The sequence below is a fragment of the Saimiri boliviensis genome, chromosome 2, assembly GCF_048565385.1.
Source record: "Saimiri boliviensis isolate mSaiBol1 chromosome 2, mSaiBol1.pri, whole genome shotgun sequence".
Lineage (NCBI taxonomy): Eukaryota > Metazoa > Chordata > Mammalia > Primates > Cebidae > Saimiri > Saimiri boliviensis.
In genome coordinates, this window is record NC_133450.1 from 80,117,449 (window position 1) to 80,137,691 (window position 20,243).

At 37.6% G+C, this 20,243-nt stretch overlaps 1 long non-coding RNA gene across 1 annotated transcript in view; it reads right to left on the minus strand.

Moving 5' to 3' along the window:
- Window positions 1-18,794, minus strand: part of LOC141582679 (uncharacterized) — a 205,846-nt gene extending 187,052 nt beyond the window's left edge. Inside the window, exon 1 of the long non-coding RNA XR_012515565.1 lies at window positions 18,714-18,794. This is a non-coding gene — a long non-coding RNA (uncharacterized LOC141582679). The remainder of the gene's footprint in view (window positions 1-18,713) is intronic.
- Between the last annotated feature and the right edge of the window lie 1,449 nt (window positions 18,795-20,243).

Sequence of the window (20,243 nt, forward strand, 5' to 3'; positions counted from 1 at the left end):
AGTGAATCATGAATCTGCTTTTGGCACATGGATATCTTGTTGCAGCAGAGATGAGGAAATAAGGCTCAACGCAGCCTGCATTCAAAGTTGACTAGTAAGAGTCTGTTTTCTTCATTTTTAGTGACAATGTCTAAGTAGGTCACAAAAAACAGCAAACTTGACAAACCTTATTATTACTGCCCCTCTGCCATTCAATTAATAGGTTTTGCTGTCACTTCCTCTTCTGCCTGCATATCATCTAAATCCACCAAAAGGTCAACTCTAAGTATTGGAATGCTGTAACTTGACAAGAATTATTATTACTCTGATTAACTGGGGCTTCTTTTAATCTCTGATCATCAAGTGACCTCGTATCTGTACTCATCCCTGTGTTTCTGCTTTCTAATAACACTTCTGTATAAATTGATGTAATATGAGTAACCACAAAGGTGTAGAGACAGGTATTTGAATACAAGTATTTTGAGAATTGATGCCAAAGATAACTGTGAAAGGAGAAAGGAAATGATGAGAAAAAGCCAATGTAAGAATACGTTTTGAAGAAGATCAATCTGGCCAGTCAGGTTCTTATCTGATCAGAATCTTCTGAGACTGATAGAGGATACATTCCAACGTAGTTTGTCTACCGGGGACTAGAATATTGATCCACTGACTCCTGTCTCTAATTGTTCAAAATTTCACCCCAATGTTATTAACTTCATACTTCTGTGCTATATTTGCTTCAGGGCACATCAGGGTCACTTGGTGTCAGAAGACCCAGGAGCAAAAAGTAGAAAGATGCATGACATGTAACTTGAAATAATAGCTAATGTGCTATCAACAACAAGTAACTCTGAGTTTCCACAAACGTCTACTACAAATGAGGTCAAGGAACAAGAGAGGAGCACCAGGATTATATGCACAAGTGGATAACTGAGTGGAGAGAGCTATCACGAATATAAATGTGATAATGGAGGGTCCCACATTTGTTAAGGGCCTAAACACATTATACGAGTTTCTACACTGGAGATTTTTCTGAGGATTCTCAAGCACAACATTGCCCCTAAATATATGAATAAACCTTTTAAGGCTGTTGTAATCCAATTGTGAGGATAAGGTCCAACACCATAACACAGAGGCTCTAGCCTATTAAGATACACACGTCAAGGAGGTTAACAACTTTTTAATTTATTATATGTAAACACTGAATTTAAATATTATTTATTTGGCTCATAGGATGTTTCAAGTTTTATAAAAATATATTCATATGTTCTACTGACAGCTTGAAGCAGAAACAATAGTCAAGTTTAAAGTTGCATATTCAAAAAGGTCACACAAATGGCCAACATGTATGTGAAAAGGTGTTCAGCATTACTAACGGTCAAATATAAATCAAAAACTCAGTGAGATGTCACCTCACACACCTCTTAGGACAGCTATTATCCAAAACAAAAACAAAAGGTAACAAGTGTTGGTGAGGTTGTGGAGTAACTGGGATCCATGTATGCTGCGGGTAGGAACATAAAATGTTCCCCCACTATGGAAAACAGTATGGAAGTTTCTTTAAAAATTAAAAACAGAACTACTAAATGATCTAGAAACCCCATTTGTGAGCACATACCAAAAGAACTGAAATCAGGATCTTTAAGAGACAGCTGCATTCCCATGTTCATTGCAGCATTACCCAAAATTGCCAAGATGTAGTAACCTAAGTGTCCATCAACGAATGGATAAAGAAAAAGAAACTGGCTAGCCATGAGCAGAAAGCGGAAACTGGACCCCTTCCTTACACCTTATACAAAAATCAACTCCAGATGAATTAAAGGTTTAAACATAAGATGTAACATCACAAAAACCCTAGAAGAAAACCTAGGCATAGGCAAGAACTTCATGACTAAAACACCAAAAGCAATGGCAACAAAAAGCAAAATAGACAAACGGGATATAAGTTAACTTAAGAGCTTCTGCACAGCAAAAGAAACTTTCATTAGAGTAAACTGGCAACCAAAAGAAAGGGAAAAATATTTTGCAATCTACCCATCTGACAAAGGGCTAATATCCAGAATCTACAAAGAACTTAAATTTACAAGCAAAAAAAAAAACCAATCCATCAAAAAGTGGGCAAAGGATATGAACAGACACCTTTTAAAAGAAGACATTTAAGCAGCCAGCAAACATGAAAACATGCTGATCATCACTGGTCATTAGAGAAATGCAAATCAAAATCACATTGAGATACCATCTCACACTATTTACTATGGCAATCACTAAAAACTCTGGAGACAATAAATGCTGGAGAGGATGAGGAGAAATAGGAATGCTTTGACACTGTTGGTGTAAAATTAGTTTAACCACTGTGGAAGACAGTGTGGTGATTCCTTGAGGATCTAAAACTAGAAATATCATTTGATCCAGCAATCCCATTACAGGTATTGATAGACTTACGACCTATGCAACTTACGACCATTCGACTTTACGACCACAATTGCTAGCCACAACTGCTCCGCGTCTGGCAGCGCAAACGTTGCCCAGTTGGGTGTACGACAGTGAGGACCAGCTTCCGGCAGCACCACCATCTCCGCGTGCACCATTTCAACTGTTATCTCAGACTTGGTACAACAATTTGTGTTTTGTGTCTTGGATATTTTTCATCAAACCCCTCCCAAGATGTCTACCAAGAGGAAATTGTCTTTGTCTATGCCTCAGCCTGCCAAGAAGGAAAGAAAGGCCATCGATCTCGACACGAAAATGAAGGTAATTAAGCAGTACGAGGGAGGAAAGTGAATGTGATAGCACGTGATATGAAGTTATCGCACTCGACTGTGTCTATGATTTTGAAAGATAAAGAATTCGTGAAGCTGTGAAAGGTTCTGCACCCATGCAATCAACAGTTATAACAAAGCAACGAAGCGAGCCCATCCACGAAATGGAAAAATTGCTATATATTTGGATGGAAGATCAAATTCAAAAACGGACACCATTAAGTCTTTTTACCGTGCACATGAAGGCGAGAAGTCTATTTCAGACTCTGAAGGAGCGTGCTGAAGAAGATTACAGTCAAGAATTTGTAGCAAGCACTGGCTGGTTCCAGAGATTCAAGAAAAGATTCCAAATGCATAGTGTTCGAGTGACTAGAAAAGCAGCGAGTGTGGATGAGGAAGGAGCACGTAAGTTTGTTGATAGTCTGGATGAATTAATTAAAGATGAACGATATCTAGCAGAACAGATTTTCAATGTTGATGAACTTACAAATGAAGAGCTAATCTAACTGGAAGAAGAAAGAGTGGCAGAAGAAGAAAGAAGAGAAGCAGAGAAAGAAGAGGAGGAGCCAGAAAGAAAGCTCACCACTAAGGGATTATCAGACGGTTTATCTTTACTAAATAAACTTCTTATACATTTCGAAGAAAGGGACCCGAACATCGAACGATTTGCAAGGATTGAACGGATGGCGCATGATGTGTTTCGTCCATATCGTGAAATTTATGAAGAAAAAAAGAAACATACAATTCAGACAAAGCTCACCATATTTATGAAAAAGCCAACTCCAATAACCCCAACTGCTGCCTCAGATGACAACATCAACGATCCGCAGCCAAGCACCAGCAGCCAATAAAATGTTTTGTACATGTTTATATATCTTGATACGTTTTGCAATTGGGAAAATGTTTCCTATGGTATTTTTTACACCTGTATTTTGTATTTTTGTATGCATCTGTATTTTGTAATTTTGTATGTTTTGCAAATATTAAACCAGTTGTACTGGTAATGCAGTGTTTTACTTAAACCTGACAAATGTAAAAATAAGAAACAAAATGGTGTAGAGATGACACAAATGGCATAAAATGAACAAAGAAAATTATGATATATAATAATGAAAGAAAATTATGATAAAATATGACTTAAAGATTTTTGTAACATCATTTCACAGTACTGTACATATAGCCTACTCAACTTACGACCAAATCGTGTTACGACCGGTCTGTTGGAACCAATCGTGGTCATAAGTCGAGCACTAGCTGTACTGGGTATATACCCAAAGGATTATAAATCATTCCATTTTAAAGACACATGCACATGTATGTTCACTGTGGTACTGTTTACAATAGCAAAGACTTGGAACCAACCCAAATGCCCATCAGTGATAGACTGGATAAAGAAATGTGGCACATATACACCATGGAATACTATGCAGCCATATAAAAGGATGAGTTCATGCCCTTTGCAGGGACATAGGTGAAGCTGGAAATCATCATTCTCAGTAAACTGACACAAGAACAGAAAATTGAACACTGCACGTTCTCACTTATAAGTGGGTGTTGAACAATGAGAATACATGGACACAGGGAGGGAAACATCACACAGTGGAGCCTGTTGGTGGATGGAAGAGCTGGAGAAGGGGTAATGTGGGGTGGGGAGATTAAGGAGTAATAGCATTAGGAGAAACATATAATGTAGATGATGGGGTGATGGATGCAGCAAACCACCATACCATACGTATACCTATGTAACAATCCTGCACGATCTGCACATGTACCCTAGAACTTAAAGCATAATAAAAAACTACATAAAAAATAAAAAATTTAAAGAATATGCTAAAAAACACAGAAATTTACACAAACACACACATATGTAATTTATGTGCATGTTTAAAAAATTAGTATTCAGCCTTAAAAAAAGAAAGAAATTCTCCTATTTACAACATGGATAAACCCAGAGGAAATTATGCTAAGTGAAATAAACCAGGCACAGAAAGACAAATTCATGTTTTCACCTATATATGGAATCTAAAAGAGTCTAACTTATAGAAACAGAGAGTAGATGGTTAGTTGTCAGGGGTCAGGAGTGTGGAACATGGAGACATGTTAGCCAAAGGATACAAACTTGCAGTCATAAAATCAATAAGTTCTGGAGATCTAATATACAGTACGGTGACTATAGCTAACAGACTATAGTTGAAATCTGCTAACAGTATTTGTTAAGAAAGATCATAATTATTCTCCCCTCATCACACACACACCACAAGGTAATTATGTAAGGTAATGAATTTGTTAGCTTGATTGTAGTACCTATTTCATAATGTGTATCAAAACATGTTCACCTTAAATATGTATGAAATTTGTCAATTATACCTCAATAAAGATAAAAATTCAGACTTCTGACTTTGTCTTTCAAAGGATCTTTGTCTTTCGATATGTCAGTTTCTCTGACTACATAATTACATGTGGCAATAACACTGCAAATCTGTATTTGAGGCCATTCATAATTGATACACAGACTAAAAGGACCCAGAATGATGGTCTCTAGATGGAGTTGAGAAAGATTCCCTTAGAGATAAGGCTGACTTTGATTAGTCAAGAGCAGGCGTCCCCAAACTTTTTACACAGGGGGCCAGTTCACTGTCCCTCAGACCGTTGGAGGGCCGCCACATACTGTGCTCCTCTCACTGACCACCAGTGAAAGAGGTGCCCCTTCCTGAAGTGTGGCAGGGGGCCGGATAAATGGCCTCAGGGGGCCGCATGTGGCCTGCGGGTGGGCCATAGTTTGGGGACGCCTGATCAAGAGGAAGCTTTTTGGCTATGACTATGTCTACAACATAAAATTCCTCCCATTTCCTGACTTGTTTATCATTCTCCTATATTCTACCCAACAAGAAATGTAGAGGTAATCTTTCAAATATTTGTCTACTCTTTCAACTAAAAGTACTTAAATTTTCCAATCTTCTCAGTTAAAGAATCTTTACCAAACTCCAACTAAAATGGGTTTCCCTTTACTCTGCTATTACTCCTGATTTTGGACCCCTTTGTTAGTCTCCTTCAGCCACCTTTATTTCATTCCATCTGTCTTCACTCTACCAATCTACACGGTGATGTCATTTGAAGAGTGATAATATTACACATATAATATTTATAACTTCTGAGTTAATAAAACATATGTAGTCTTATATAATTCCGGATTTTTTCCAGACAGCTCTACCTAAAAAATATGTGGGAAGATCCTTTCATCAAATGGAACAGAATACTGACTGTTATGTAAGTACACCGTACAAAGCTCTTGAATGTCTTCCAGAGGCATAGCACAGAGATCAGTCTTGAAATTTCATATCCAAAAATAACACACCCTAAATTATTCTATATCTTCTGTTTAAGAAGATGACTCTTCTCATGAATGACAGGGGAAAGAAGGAAGCACATTTACTTTTTATTTTACTTTCTAACAGTAATAAAAAGTAAATTTTTCCTCAAATGTTTTCTAAAGTACAAAAATACAAAAAATGTCAGCAATTATTAACAAGAATTTAGTATAAACAACTTTAGTGTAGGAAAAAAATCTGTAAACTACAGAAGAATTTAAGGTGACTTAATATTATAGGACATAGAAAGTTAAAAAATGATAAATCATGTGATGAACCTATATAATAACCTAAGAAAGAACTTAAGTGAAATAAAGCAAAATTAACTAAGTGAAATGAATTAAATGAATTCAAACCAAAGAAAATCAATTTAATTTGAATGAACTAAAGTTAACAGAACTTTAATGCAAGTAATGAATAACTATATAAACTCCATAAAATAAATTAAACCACATTAAATTATAGGAGGGAAAAAAGGTTTCTTCCCTTGCATCTTACCTACTTTGCAGATGTAAGGGAAGAAACCCTCCCATCCGGAGTTATCCAAGCCAGGTGCTCACAGGTTTGGAGCAGCATGTGGTTAATAGGATGACAGGGGGAAAGACTCCCAAGCAGCCACGAATTTGCAACCAGATCTTTCCCTGGCCTTCCCAAGAGCCTTTGGAGCAGCCCCTCCAGGTCCCTGGCAGCACAGAGGTGTCTGCAGGACAATCTGGAAGCATTCCCATTTTGTATTTCTGGTAGGGTTCAGGGTGAATGGGCCTCTTTGAGGTGGTCAAACAAGCCTTGCGGTGAGGCTGAGGCGGTGATGGCAGGGAGGAAGGTGCAGCCACAGCTCACCCCTTAACAGGAGAAACACAAGCATTAGGGCAATGCTGGTGGTGGCGGTGGCAGGAGCAAGAGTACCAGGAGTGTCTAGAGGCGAGAGAGAAGCCCAGAATGTGGTTATGAGAATCTTGCATGCCAGCACTGGCACCCTCATGAGCTAGCAGGATGGTCAGACTGAGCCCACCCAGTTGCTCCCCGAGAAGCAGACGTGAGAAGACAAGTGTTCTTCAACATAAAAAGAAATAGGATCAGAGCCCTGTGAACACTACGATGACCTACTGGAGCATGAGGCCTGTGCACTGCAATTCAGGATAGCAGCAGATCACATAAAGAATTTTGCAGGAGGTAGAAATAAAGTAACAACCTATTTTAATGTACTGAAGGCCCCGTAGGACTGCATGCTCATCATCATGATCTGCTGCCTTTTCTTAACTGGGGGACTCGAGGACCTGTAGCTTTTACAGGTCCATGAGATCTCTTCCGTCAGCTTTCAAGTTTTTGGCCAAGCACATTATAGCTCTGCAGAAAAGGACACCAGTTTCTTCTATAGGTTACCCATTTCATAGTGGTTGGAAGTTGTGACAAAATGACATATTAGCTTATTTTTACAATTCCTCTGCTGCATATTTACCTTTCAATTCCAACTGCCAGACCAGCCTACTTAGAGCATACTCAGGTGCAACATCACTTTCAGGGGCAACAGCCTGGCACAGAATTCTCCAGAGCTGCTGTAATTGTACAAATTCTAATCCCTATGGTAAGTTCCTTCTGTATTGTTTATACCAACTCTGCTTCTCCAATCAAATCTTGACTGAGACAAGAGACCAGACAAAAGCCAAAGCACAAGGGGCTCCACTGAGGTGGGAAGACTGAGGCTTTCTTCAATCTTAGGGATATGTCAGCTTTAGCCCTGGGTTTTGGTCCTACTTATGAGTTGATGCATATAAAATATGTGTGGATGGCCTTTCTGGCCTCCCCTGAAATTTTTTAAGAAGGATATTTATTCCACCAAAAATCTCAGAGAGGACTTCTCTGTGTATACTCCTTGGATGAGAAAACTTAGGGCTGACCTATTCCTTCTGCCATGGGAGAAAGCCAAGAGTTGCCTGCAGTCTATCTGAATGAGTAGCAAAATAGTTCTTCCCAGCTTGATCCAAGCAACTTCTCACCTCCAGCTCAGGTTAAAAAAAAAAAAATCTGTCTGAATTATTTTAGATTACAAGACTTTTACTAACACAGAAGCAACACATAGTCTACACCCTTTTATGACTTCTCAAAAGTCAGCACTTTCCATGTTGGTGGAGTGAAGGTAGGTGGAACAAAGTCAAGGCATCACCAGGTAATTAAGCAACTGCCCAAAATCAGGGATAGAAACAAGATAAAAATACCTGCGTTAAAGATTTTCCTACCAGAACACTTGCATTATGACACTGAAAACTTTAATTACTTTAAGGTAGAAAAATTGATGAGGTAAAGACTACCTTTCCAAATATTTGTAGAATGAAATACAGGAAATATTGACAGCAAGTTGCCTCCTGCTTATAGTACCCCAGCCAAGAAAGGATCATGTGTGTGGCAGGGGAGATATTTCAGTGACTTAAGCTCAACCACAGTAGTAAACAAAAATCTTCCTCTTGACTAGCAAAGGCAAATTTATTTATAAAGTAATTCATTCCAATTCCCAGTCAGGACCCATCTTCCTGGAGGCTTTTAGTCAGCAGCACTATTTAGGACAGGTTCAAATAAATATTTGAGCTGTTATTGCTAGGTGAAATTATATTGTCAGAAATAATGACAGATTGAAGTACAAAGGTTATCAGGAAACTTAAACAATTATTTCTGATTTTTACTACCAGTGGACCATTGTGAATTTATTTATTTATTTAAGACAGAGTCTTGTTTGTCACCCAGGCTGGAGTGCAATGGTGCGATCTCAGTTCACTGAAACTTCCACTTCCTGGGTTCAAGTCATTCTCCTGCTTCAACCACTTGAGTAGCTAGGACTGCAGGCATGGGCCACCATGCTTGGCTAATTTTTGTATTTTTAGTAGACAAGAGTTTCACCCTGTTGGTCAGGCTGTCTTGAACCCCTTTTCTCAAGTGACCTGCCCACCTCAGCCTCCCAAAGTGGCATGAGCCACTGCGCCTGGCCAATTTTTATAAATACTCCAAATACCCTATGAACCAAATAGTGTTTTAATCATATGTTTACATTTAACAAATTAAAAATCTGTTTTAACTCATTTCACTTATTCATCTTTATTGCATGGAAGCCATGTATTATGTATGATGAGCTTTATCCCCAAGTATAGACTATATCAGCACTAAAAGACTCATCCACACGTTTAAGGGTAATGTTGTTCCTAAGAAGCGTCAAAAAAAAAATTGTTGTAGAAACTTACATGGTATTTGTAGGCTCTTAACAGACATGAAATCCTCCTTCATCACTTCTACACTTACAGTTGCCTTGTCTGTCAGATAAGCCTGACACTCATTGTCATGTTCCATCTGCCCACTTGATTTCAGCCTTCATGGACAGTTCACGGATGTGCACACTCCTATCTTGCTGGCAGTACATTACATCAAGTATACACTGAACATATTTCCTGGACCTTCTAATGCCAAATAGTCCTGCGGGATACTTTAGAGTACAGCAGAAACATGCACAGTTAACAACTTTGATGATAACTTTGACTCATTAGAGATAGGAGTCATGGATAAATCCTCCAGCCTCCAACAGTCAAAGTATGTATACTGGAAAGTATGTTGTATGATTCAGAATATCCTGCTGGAATTGAGCCCTTCATTACTCATATTTATCACCTTAAAATTACGTTATTCTACTGACTTCTCCTCAACAGTTTCTGCTCTCTCAATCTTCTACACTTGTATCACCTCTCAAATAAAATAACTACTCATATCCTGTCCCACAGCACACTCTTGAAAGCAACCCATACTAAAGACACTGGAAGGAGTGCTAGAAGGAAGACCTTGAAGATTGTATTCTGATACTAGATCATTTGATGTGCATAGAGTAAGGGACCCCTTGCCTGGGAATATATGTTTATAATAATCCTTAGCAATTTATAGCATTCTGGCACTTTGATTCTCATGGGTAGTGGGTAAGAGTGATGAATAGGTAGAAACAGAGGTAACTGCAAACCTATTACTTGAATGGCACAGAAGCAATTGTAACTAATATTGTAGAGTTTACTACTTTTCACTGACTTGTAAGTCTTTTTTTAAAAAAAAAGAGAAAAGCTCTTAACAACCAGCTATGAAGCCAGAATACGTTGTGCCACATTGTCCAAATAGTTCCTCACCTCTGGCTGCCATAGGCCAAATGGGCCAAAAGTACGTTCAGAATTCACTGGTAAGTTCAATGTGGCTGCAAAAGTGACTGAAGACACACAGACAGTTCTACTTTTTGAAGACAAAATGTGAAGATGGAAAAGATAGAACCATTAGAAGTAGTACTGGGCTTTGAGCAGACAAACCTGAGAACCCTGAACCCCTGTTTCTTCTGAAATCTCTCCATATCAGGAGAGGCCACTACAAATGTCAAGCCCATGTAGCTATCTCCTATATCCTTTGAAAGAGAATATTTGTCCTCAAAAACCAGCTTTGCCTTTCCTCATCATCTCTAACCCATTAACTAGGATCAGGTTTCAACAAGCTTCCGTAGGGGAAAAAAGCCCCTGCCTTATGCTTCTAGATCTCACCACGAGTTGGTAATGTTACTTGCTTCTGCTCCCTGCAGTTCTGAGGATAACATTTTTCTGACCTTGTGTTCCTGTGGGTACCTTAACAACCCATTTTAATTTAGTTGGCTATGTTGTGTGGTGGCCCTTTCATAAATTCTTTTCAGAATCTGCCTTCTAGTCTTAATCTAAATCCTTAGTGATCTAGAGTTTGATAACAGAAATAGCCTCAGCAAATAAGCCTTCAGTTGAGACTTGAGAATTATGTTGGTTGGTATACTGAGGCATGGATAACCTTCTTCAAGCAAGAGAGTGGGAGACTGGTAATCTGCAGCATTAAATGGCATAATAATGCTTCAAAGCAGTACTGATAAGCGTATATAATGGAATATCACTGTAGAAAAAGGAGTTGGGAAATCATAGCCATTTGTTTATAATGGAACAATAATTAGTATGAAGATTGTAGAGTGGCTGCCTCTGAATGTGTTTTATGGACAAAGAGAGGGGCACATCACACACTGGGGCCTGCAGGGAGTTGGGGGCTGAGGGAGGGATAGTGGGGGTGGGAGAATAGGGGATGAATAGCATTAGGAGAAATACCTAATGTAGATGACAGGGTGATGGGTGCAGCAAACCACCATGGCACATGTATACCTATGTAACAAACCTGCACGTTCTGCACATGTACCCCAGAACTTAAAGTATACTTTAAAAAAAACTTATTAAAGGGTAACAGACTAGGGGATTGATTTTCTCAACTAAAGTTACTGGAGGAGAATCCCAGAAAATTTTTTCATAAACCATAAAGGAATCTGTTTTCATATATTGCCACCAGCAAAACATGGTTGAACATCATGTCTATATCTAACTGTACAGCAGGTAGAGTTGCAAAACTTTGTCAAATCTATGTCAATATTAGGGTATTATTTAAAATAAGTTGGTATATTGGAACCTAGCATGCAAATATTTGATTAAGCAGAGGAAGATGGAACTGTGGTTCTCCAAAATCCCTCTGAAACTTGTTTTCTTGGAAAACAATTCCTCCCCCATCTGAGGAAAACAGCCTTCATTTGATTGAAGAACCCTGAAAGACCTTATGCTAGATCACAAACAAGTCTCAATACATTAAAAATATTTAAATCAGAAAAAGTATCTTCTCTTCCCCCAATGGAATGAAACTAGAAATCAGTAACACAGAAAACTGGAAAATCCTCAAAAATTGAAAGTAAGTAGAAATGAAGTCAGCACTCCTAAATAACCAGTGGGTCAAAGGTAATATTATATTTGATATTAGAAAATATTTTAGATGAATTTTGCTAAAAAAAAAAAAATACACAGCATACCAAAACTTAAAGAATACAACAAAAGTAGTGTTCAGAGGGAAATTTACAGTGGTAAGTACTTATGTTTTTAAAATGTAGGAAAATTTTGAATCAGTTACCTAACTTTATACCTGAAGGAACTAGAAAATGATAAAACAAAACAACTTTAAAGCTGGCAGAAGGAGAGAAAAAATACAGATTGGAATGGAAATAACCATAATAGAATATCAAAAATAGAATAACAAAAATCAACACAACCAAAAATTTGTTCTTTGAAAGATTAGCAAAACTGATAGAACTTTAGCTTGACTGACCAACGTAATAGAGGTAAGACTCAAATTACTGAAATTAAAAATAAAATTTGGGACATTACAATGACTTTACAGAAACAAAATATATTATTTAAAAATATGAACAGGCCAAGAACAAGTAAGCAAATTGAATCCATAATCACAAAGAAAAGCACAGGACAGATGTTAACACCAACGCTTTTCAGACTCTTACAAAAATTAGAAGAGGAGAGAACAATTCTCTTCCTATAAGGGTAGCATAACTTGATACTAAAGTCATAGAAAGTCATCTCAAGAAAAGAAAACTATAGCCCAGTATCTCTTATGAATATAAATGCAAAATTATCAACAAAATACTAGCAAAACAAATATGACACCATATTAAAAAGGATTATACAAGAACAAGTTGGATTAATCCCAGGAATGCAAGAGTGACTGAATATATGGAAACCAATCAATGTAATATACCATATTAATAGTATAAAAGGGGAAACATTGCATATGATCATCTCAATGGATACAGCAAAAGCATTTAACAAAATCTAACATCTATTCATGATTTTTTTAAAAACTCAACAAACTAGGAATAGAGGAAACTTGGTACTTTAAAAAGAATTTATTAAAATTGCTTAAATTATACTAACATTACCTTTACTGGTAAAAGACTGAAAGCTTTCATCCTGAGATCAGGAATAAGACAAAGACGTGCACTTTTGCCACTTCTATTCAACAGTGTACTGGAAGTTCTATCCAGAGCAATTAAGCAAGAAATGGATATAAATTACATCCAAATTGGAAAGGAAAAGTAAAATTATCTCTATTCACAGATGACACGATCCTATATATAGATAATTCTAAAGAATACACAAAAAAATTAGAGCTAGCAATCAAATTCAGGAAAGTTGTGGATACAAGATAAAAACACCAAAAATCAGTTGCATTTGTACACATTAACAATGAAGAATTCAAATTTGAAATAAAGAAAATAATTCCATTTATAATAGCATCAAAAGAAATAAAATACATGGGGAATGGATCTAATCAAGGAGGTGCAATACTTGTACAATAAAAACTATAAAACATTTGCTGAAATACATTTTTAAAAACCTAAATAAATGGGAAGAAATCTAAAGTCCACAGGTTGTAAGACTTAATATTGTTAAAGTGGCAGTATTAACCAAAGTAATATATAGGGTTAATGCAATTTTTCTCAAAATCCCAACGATCTCTGGGTCAGAAATGGAAAAGTCTTTTCTAACATTTATTGGAACTGCAAGGAACCTCAAATAGACGAAATAATTTTGATAATGAAAAACCAAGTAAGAAGGCTCACATTTTTTAATTTTAAATCTTACTACAGCCCAGAAATAAACCCATACATAGTGTCAACAAATTTTTGACAAGAGCACCAAGAAGCCATGGTGAGGAAAGGATAACTTTTTCAATAAACGGTGCTGGGAAAACTAGATTTCCACATGGAAAAGAATTAAATTGGACCATTAACTTATATCACATACAAAAATACACTCAAAATGGATAAAAGGCCAAATAATAAGACCTAAAATGATAAAACTACTAGAAGAAAACATAGGGGAAAGCTTCCTGACACTGGTCTTGCCAGTGATTATTTGGGTATCACTCCAAAAGCTCAGGCTACAAAGGCAAAAACGAATAAATGGAGTTATGTCAAAAGTCTTCCTCACAGTAAAAGAAACAATCAACAAAAAGAAAATGCAGGCCGGGTGTGTGGCTGATGCCTGCAACCCAAGCACTTTGGGAGGCTGAGGTGGGCGAATCACCTGAGGTCAGGAGTTTCAGACTAGCCTGGCCAACATGGTGAAACCCTGTCTCTACAAAAAATAAAAAATAAAACAAAAAATTAGCTGGGTGTGGTGGCATGCGTTTGTAATCCAAACTACCCGGTAGGCTGAGGCAGGAGAATCACTTGAACCCAGGAGGCAGAGGTTGCAGTAAGCCAAGATCGTGCCACTGCACTCTAGCCTGAATGACAGAGAGAAGGAAGGAAGGAAGGAAGGAAGGAAGGAAGGAAGGAAGGAAGGGAGGGAGGGAGGGAGGGAGGGAGGGAGGGAGGGAGGAATCGAGGGAGGGAGGGAGGAAGGAAGGGGAGTGAGGAGGGAGAGGGAGGGAAGAAGGAAGGAAGAAAGGAAGAAAGGAGAGAGAGGAGGGGGAGGGAGGAGGGAGGGACGGAGAGAGAGAAGGAAGGAAGGGAGGGAGGCAAGGAGGGAGAGGAGGGAGAGAGAAAAAAAGAAAGGGGGGAGGGAGGGTGGGAGCGGGGAGGGAGGGAGAATGCAGCCTGGTTGGAAGAAAATCTTGCAAACCATATATTTGATAAGAAAAAATATCCAAAATATATAAGTAACTCACACAACACAATTGCAGAAAAATCACCCAAAAGTGCAAGGGCCTAAATATGTATTTTTTCACATAAAACATAAAAATAGCCAAATTGTTCAGCATCATTAATCATGTAAATGCAAATTAAAACCACAATGATACGTCATTTCATACCTATTAGGATAGCTATTATCAAAAAGACAAGAGATAACAAGTGTTGGGAAGGATGTAGAGAAAAGGGAACTCTTGTACACTCCTGAAGGGAACACAGATTGATGCAGCCATTATAGAAAACAGTATGGGGATTTCTAAAGAAATTAAATATAGAACTAATATATGACCCCATAATCTCACTTCTAGATATATACACAAAGAAAATAGAATCCCCATGTTGTAAATGTATCGGCACTATCATGCTCTTTGCAGCAAATTACAAAAGCTGAGATATGGAATCAGCTTAAGTGTCTGTTGATAGATAAATTAATAATGAAACCGTGTGTGTACGTACATATGTAAGTAAAATATTATCTGACCTTAAAAGAGATCCTGCTATTTGCCACAACATGGGTGAACCTGAAGGGTATATAGGGCAAGAGAAATAAGCCAGACACAGAAAGAAAAATACTGCATTATCTCACTTATATTTAAATCTAAAAAGTCAAATACACAGAAACAGAGAGCAAAATGGTGGTTACTAGAGGCCTGGGGAAGGGGTATTGGGAAAGTACTAGTCAAAGGATGCAAAATTTCAATCGAACAGGAGAAATAAGTTTGGATAAAGTTAATCTATCATATACTTGAAAATTGCTAAGCGGGTAGATTTTAAGTTTTCTCACTATAAAACAAAATTGGTATATGATGTAATACATGCGTTAAATAGTTTGGTTTAGCCATTCCAAAATGCATGCATATACCAAATGATAATGTAATCTCAATTGTCTATTTTTGCTTTGATTGCCTGTTTTTGAGGTTTTACACACACACACAAAATATTTGACCAGACTAACGTCCTAGAACATTTTCCCAATGTTTCCTTCAGTAGTTTCATAGTTTTAGGTCTTAAAGTTTATAATCCATTTTGATTATATTTTTGGTGTAGATTAGAGACATGGGTCTACTTTTACACTTCTGCATGTAGTTCGCCAGCTTCCCCAGCACTGTTTATTGAAAAGACTGTCCTTTCCCCCCATTGCATGCACTTGAGAGCTTTGCCAAAGATGAGTTAGTCGTAAGTGCATCGATTTATATCAGGGTTCTATATTATCTTCCACTAATCTATTACTCTGTTTTTATGCCAGTAGTGTAATTCTGGTTACTATAGTTTTGTGGTAAATTTTTGCACAGCAAAAAATACAATGAACATAGTAAAAGACAACACACAGAATGGGAAAAAATAGGTGCATACTACGTATATGACAAGAGATTCATAACCAAAATATATAGGGATCTCAATTCAATAGCAAAATCATCATCATCATCATCTTCCTCTGGTTTAAAAATGGGCTAAAGATCTGAACAGGCATTTCTCAAAAGAAGACATTAAGTGGCCAGCAGCTATACAAAAAAAGTTCAGCATTACCAATTATTAGATAAATGAAAATCAAAACCACAATGAGGTATCACTTGATCCCAGTCAAAATGGCTTCTTATAACCAAACGACGGGCAAAAACAGATGCCGGCAAGCATGTGGAGAGAGGGGAACACCTGGACACTACTGACGGAAATGTATATTAGTACAGCCAATATGGAGAATAATATGAAGCTCTCCCAAAAAAGAAACTCTAAAAATAGAAATGCCACATCATCCAGTAATTCCACTGCTAAGTATATACCTAAAAGAGAGGAAATCAATATACTAAAGTTATTTCTGCATTCCCATGTTTACGGCAGTATTCTTCACAATAGCCAAAACATGGGGTCAACCTAAGTACTCATCAGCAGATGAATGAATAAACAAAATATGGGATATATGTACTATGTAATATTATTCAGCCATAAAAAGAATGGAATCTTGTCATTTTAAGCAAAATGAATGGAACTGGAGGTGAATATATTAAATGAAATGAACCAAGCACAGAAAGAGAAATATTAGATGTTCTCACCCATATATGGGACCTAAAAAAATGGACCTCAAGAAGTTAGAGTAGATTGGTGGCTACTAGGGGCTAGGAAGGAGAGAGGGGGATAAAGGGAAAAAACATAAATTAATAAATGTATAATCTAGTGCCTTTACCATTAATGTGTATAAAGTTTAATGGTAAAGGCGCTAAATTATACATTTATATTTTACCTCAATAAAGATACCAGCATGTTGCATATCATAAATATATACAACTTTTACTTGTCAATTAAAAAATAATTTTAAAAAAAAACCTTTCTACAAAGCTATAGTAATCAAATCAGCATGCTACCAGCATAAAAATAGGCATACAGATGAATGTTATAAAAAATATAATAAAGAAATAAATCTATACATATAAGGTTAATCTTTTTTTGAGAAGGATGCTAAAAACATGTAATGTGAAAATAATTGTTTCCTCAACAAACAGTGCAGGGACAAACTGATATCCATGCAAAAGAATGAAATTATATTCTTACGTAAAAAGTAATATATATAACATAAATACATAATATACAGATATAAAAATTCAAAATAAAGCAAAGATCTAAATTTTAGAGCTAAAACTATAAAGCTCAAAAAAGAAAACTTAGGGGTAAATCTCCATGCCCTTGGACTTGACAACAGATTCTTACATGTAACACCAAAAGCAAGAGTGACAAAAGAAAAATTACACACAGCAGACTTCACCAAATTAAAAACTTTTGTTCATAAAAATACATTTTCTAGAAAGTAAAAATACAACCTATGGTTGGAAGAAAATATCTGCAAATCATATATTTGATGAGCTTAGTATACAGAATACATAAACAACTCTTATAAATCATCAACAAAAACACAAATGACCCAAGACATAGGACTTGAATAGACACTTTTCTGAAGAAGATACAGGGGAAGGGGACAAGATAGCCAAATAGAAACAACTCCACTCTGCAGCTCCCAGAAAGGAGGACAAAAATGACAAGTGAACCCTGCATCTTCAATTGAGTTACAAAGGTTCTCTCACTGGGACTGACTAGGTGGTTGGTGTGACACAAAGAGATCAAGAAAAACCAGGGTGGTGCGAGGGCCCACCCAGGAGCTGCAGAGGGCAAAGGGAGCTCCCTCCCCCAACCAAGGGAGGTGGTGAGGAATTCTACTATCCCTCCCTGAAAACCATGCTTTTCCCACTGATCCTTGCAACCCATGGATCAGAAGGTTCCTTATTAGCCCATACCACTAGAGCTTTGGGTTTCAAGCTCACAGCTGTGAAGACTCACAGCAGCTGCACAGTGGGTAGCTGTTTGAGCAAGCACTAAAACACGGGAGTATTTGCATACTCCAGATCTTGGAACTCCTGTGAGGTAGGAAATCCATTCAAGTCCCATGGGAAGGGGGCTGAAGCCAGGAAGCCAAGCAGCCTGACTCCCATGGGACCCCACAAGCTAAAACCCACTGGCTTAGAATTCCTGCCAGCCAGTGCAGTAGGCTGGAGACTGCCTGGGAAGACTGAGTTCCTGGTGGGGAGGGGTGGCCACCATTACTGTGGCTCCAGCTGGCCATTTTTCCCTGCTGCTGGTGCCAGTGAGACTAGACAGTCTGGACCAGGAGCAGCACAGCACAGTGGCTGGATCAGTTCATAGCCACACTGCTTCTTTAGGCTGGACCCCAGTCCACTTAATCCTCACTGAGTGGAGCCTCTCTGTGAGAATTTCAGCATCCCCAGCCAGGGTTTTATGGATAGAACTCTGATATCCCTGAGAGGAGTTCCTAGGAGGAGAGGTGGCTGTGTTACTATGGATCAGTGGTCTTAGTCTTTTCTGCCTGCTGGCTCTGGAGAGTCAGGGGCAATATAAATAACAAATATAAATAAACAACAATATAAATAACAAAGGCCCCACAAAAACCCCATTCAAAAGTCAGCAGCCTCAAAGGTCAGCAGCCTCAAACAGTAAAGGCAGATCAACCCATGAAGATGATAAAGAATCAAGGCAAAAATGCCAAAAACTCACAAAGCCAGGATATATCTCTTCTCCAAATGATCACAACACATCTCCAGCAATGGCACAGAACTGGGCTGAGGCTCAGATGCATGAAATGACAGAAGTAGGCTTCAGAAATTAGGTAATAATGAACTTCACTGAGTTAAAGGATTATGTTTTAACTCACTGCAAAGAAGCTAAGAACAATGATAAAACATTAGATGAGCAATTAACCAGAATAACTAGTTTAGAAAAGAACATAAATGACCTAATGAAGCTGAAAAACACAACACAAAAACTTTACAATGCAAATACAAGTATCAATAGCCAAATAGACCAAGCAGAAGAAAGAATATCAGAGCTCGAAGACTATCTTGCTGAAATAAGTCAGGCAGACAAGATTAGAGAAAAAAAGAATAAAAACGTATGAAGAAAACCTCTGGGAACTATGAGATTATGTTAAATGACCAAACCTAAAACTGACAGAGGTACCTGAAAGAGATGGGGGAATTGAACCAAGTTGGAAAACACACTTCAGGATATCATCCAGGAGAACTTCCTCAACCTAGCCAGACAGGCCAATACTCAAATTCAGAAAATCCAGAGAACCCCAGTAAGATATTCCATGAGAAGATCGATCCCAAGACACATGATCATCAGATTATCCAAGATTGGAATGAAGGAAAAAGTGTTAAGGGCATCCAGAGAGAAAGCCAGGTCACTTGTAAAGGGCAGTTCATCAGACTAGCAGCAGACCTCTCAGCAGAAACCCTACAAGCCGGAAGAGATCGGGAGCCAATATTCAATACTCTTACAGAAAAGAATTTCCAATCTAGAATTTCATATCCGGCTAAACTAAGCTTCATAAGCAAAGAAGAAATAAATTTTTCTTCAGACAAGCAAATGCTGAAGGAATGTATCACCACCAGACCTGCCTTGCAAGAGCTCCTGAAGAAAGCAGTATGGAAAAGAAAAACCATTATCAGCCACTACAAAAACACACTGAAGTGCACACTGACACTATAAAGCAACTACCTAAGAGTCTGCAAAATAACCAGCTAGCATCATGACATAATCAAATTCACAAACAACAATATTCATCTTAAATATAAATGGAATTAAAATCCTAATTAAAACACACACAGGATGCCAAGCTGGATAAAGGGTCAAGATCCATCTGTGTGTTGTATTCAAGAGACCCACCTTATGTGCAAAGACACACATAGACTAAAAATGAAAAGATGATGAAAATTTTACCAAGCAAATGGAAAACAGAAAAGAACACAGGTTGCAATTCTAGTTTCTGACAAAACAAACTTTAAACCAACAAAGATTTAAAAAGATAAAGAAAGGAAGTCTATAATGGTAAAGTGTTCAATGCAACAAGAAAAGTTAACTATGCTAAATACATATGCACCCAAAGAGGAGCACCCAGATTTATAAAAGAAGTTCTTAGAGAACTACAAAGAGACTTAGACACCCACACAGTAATAGTGAGTGTCTACCCCACCGTCAGTATTAGATCATCAAGAAAGAATATTAACAAAGATATTCAGGACT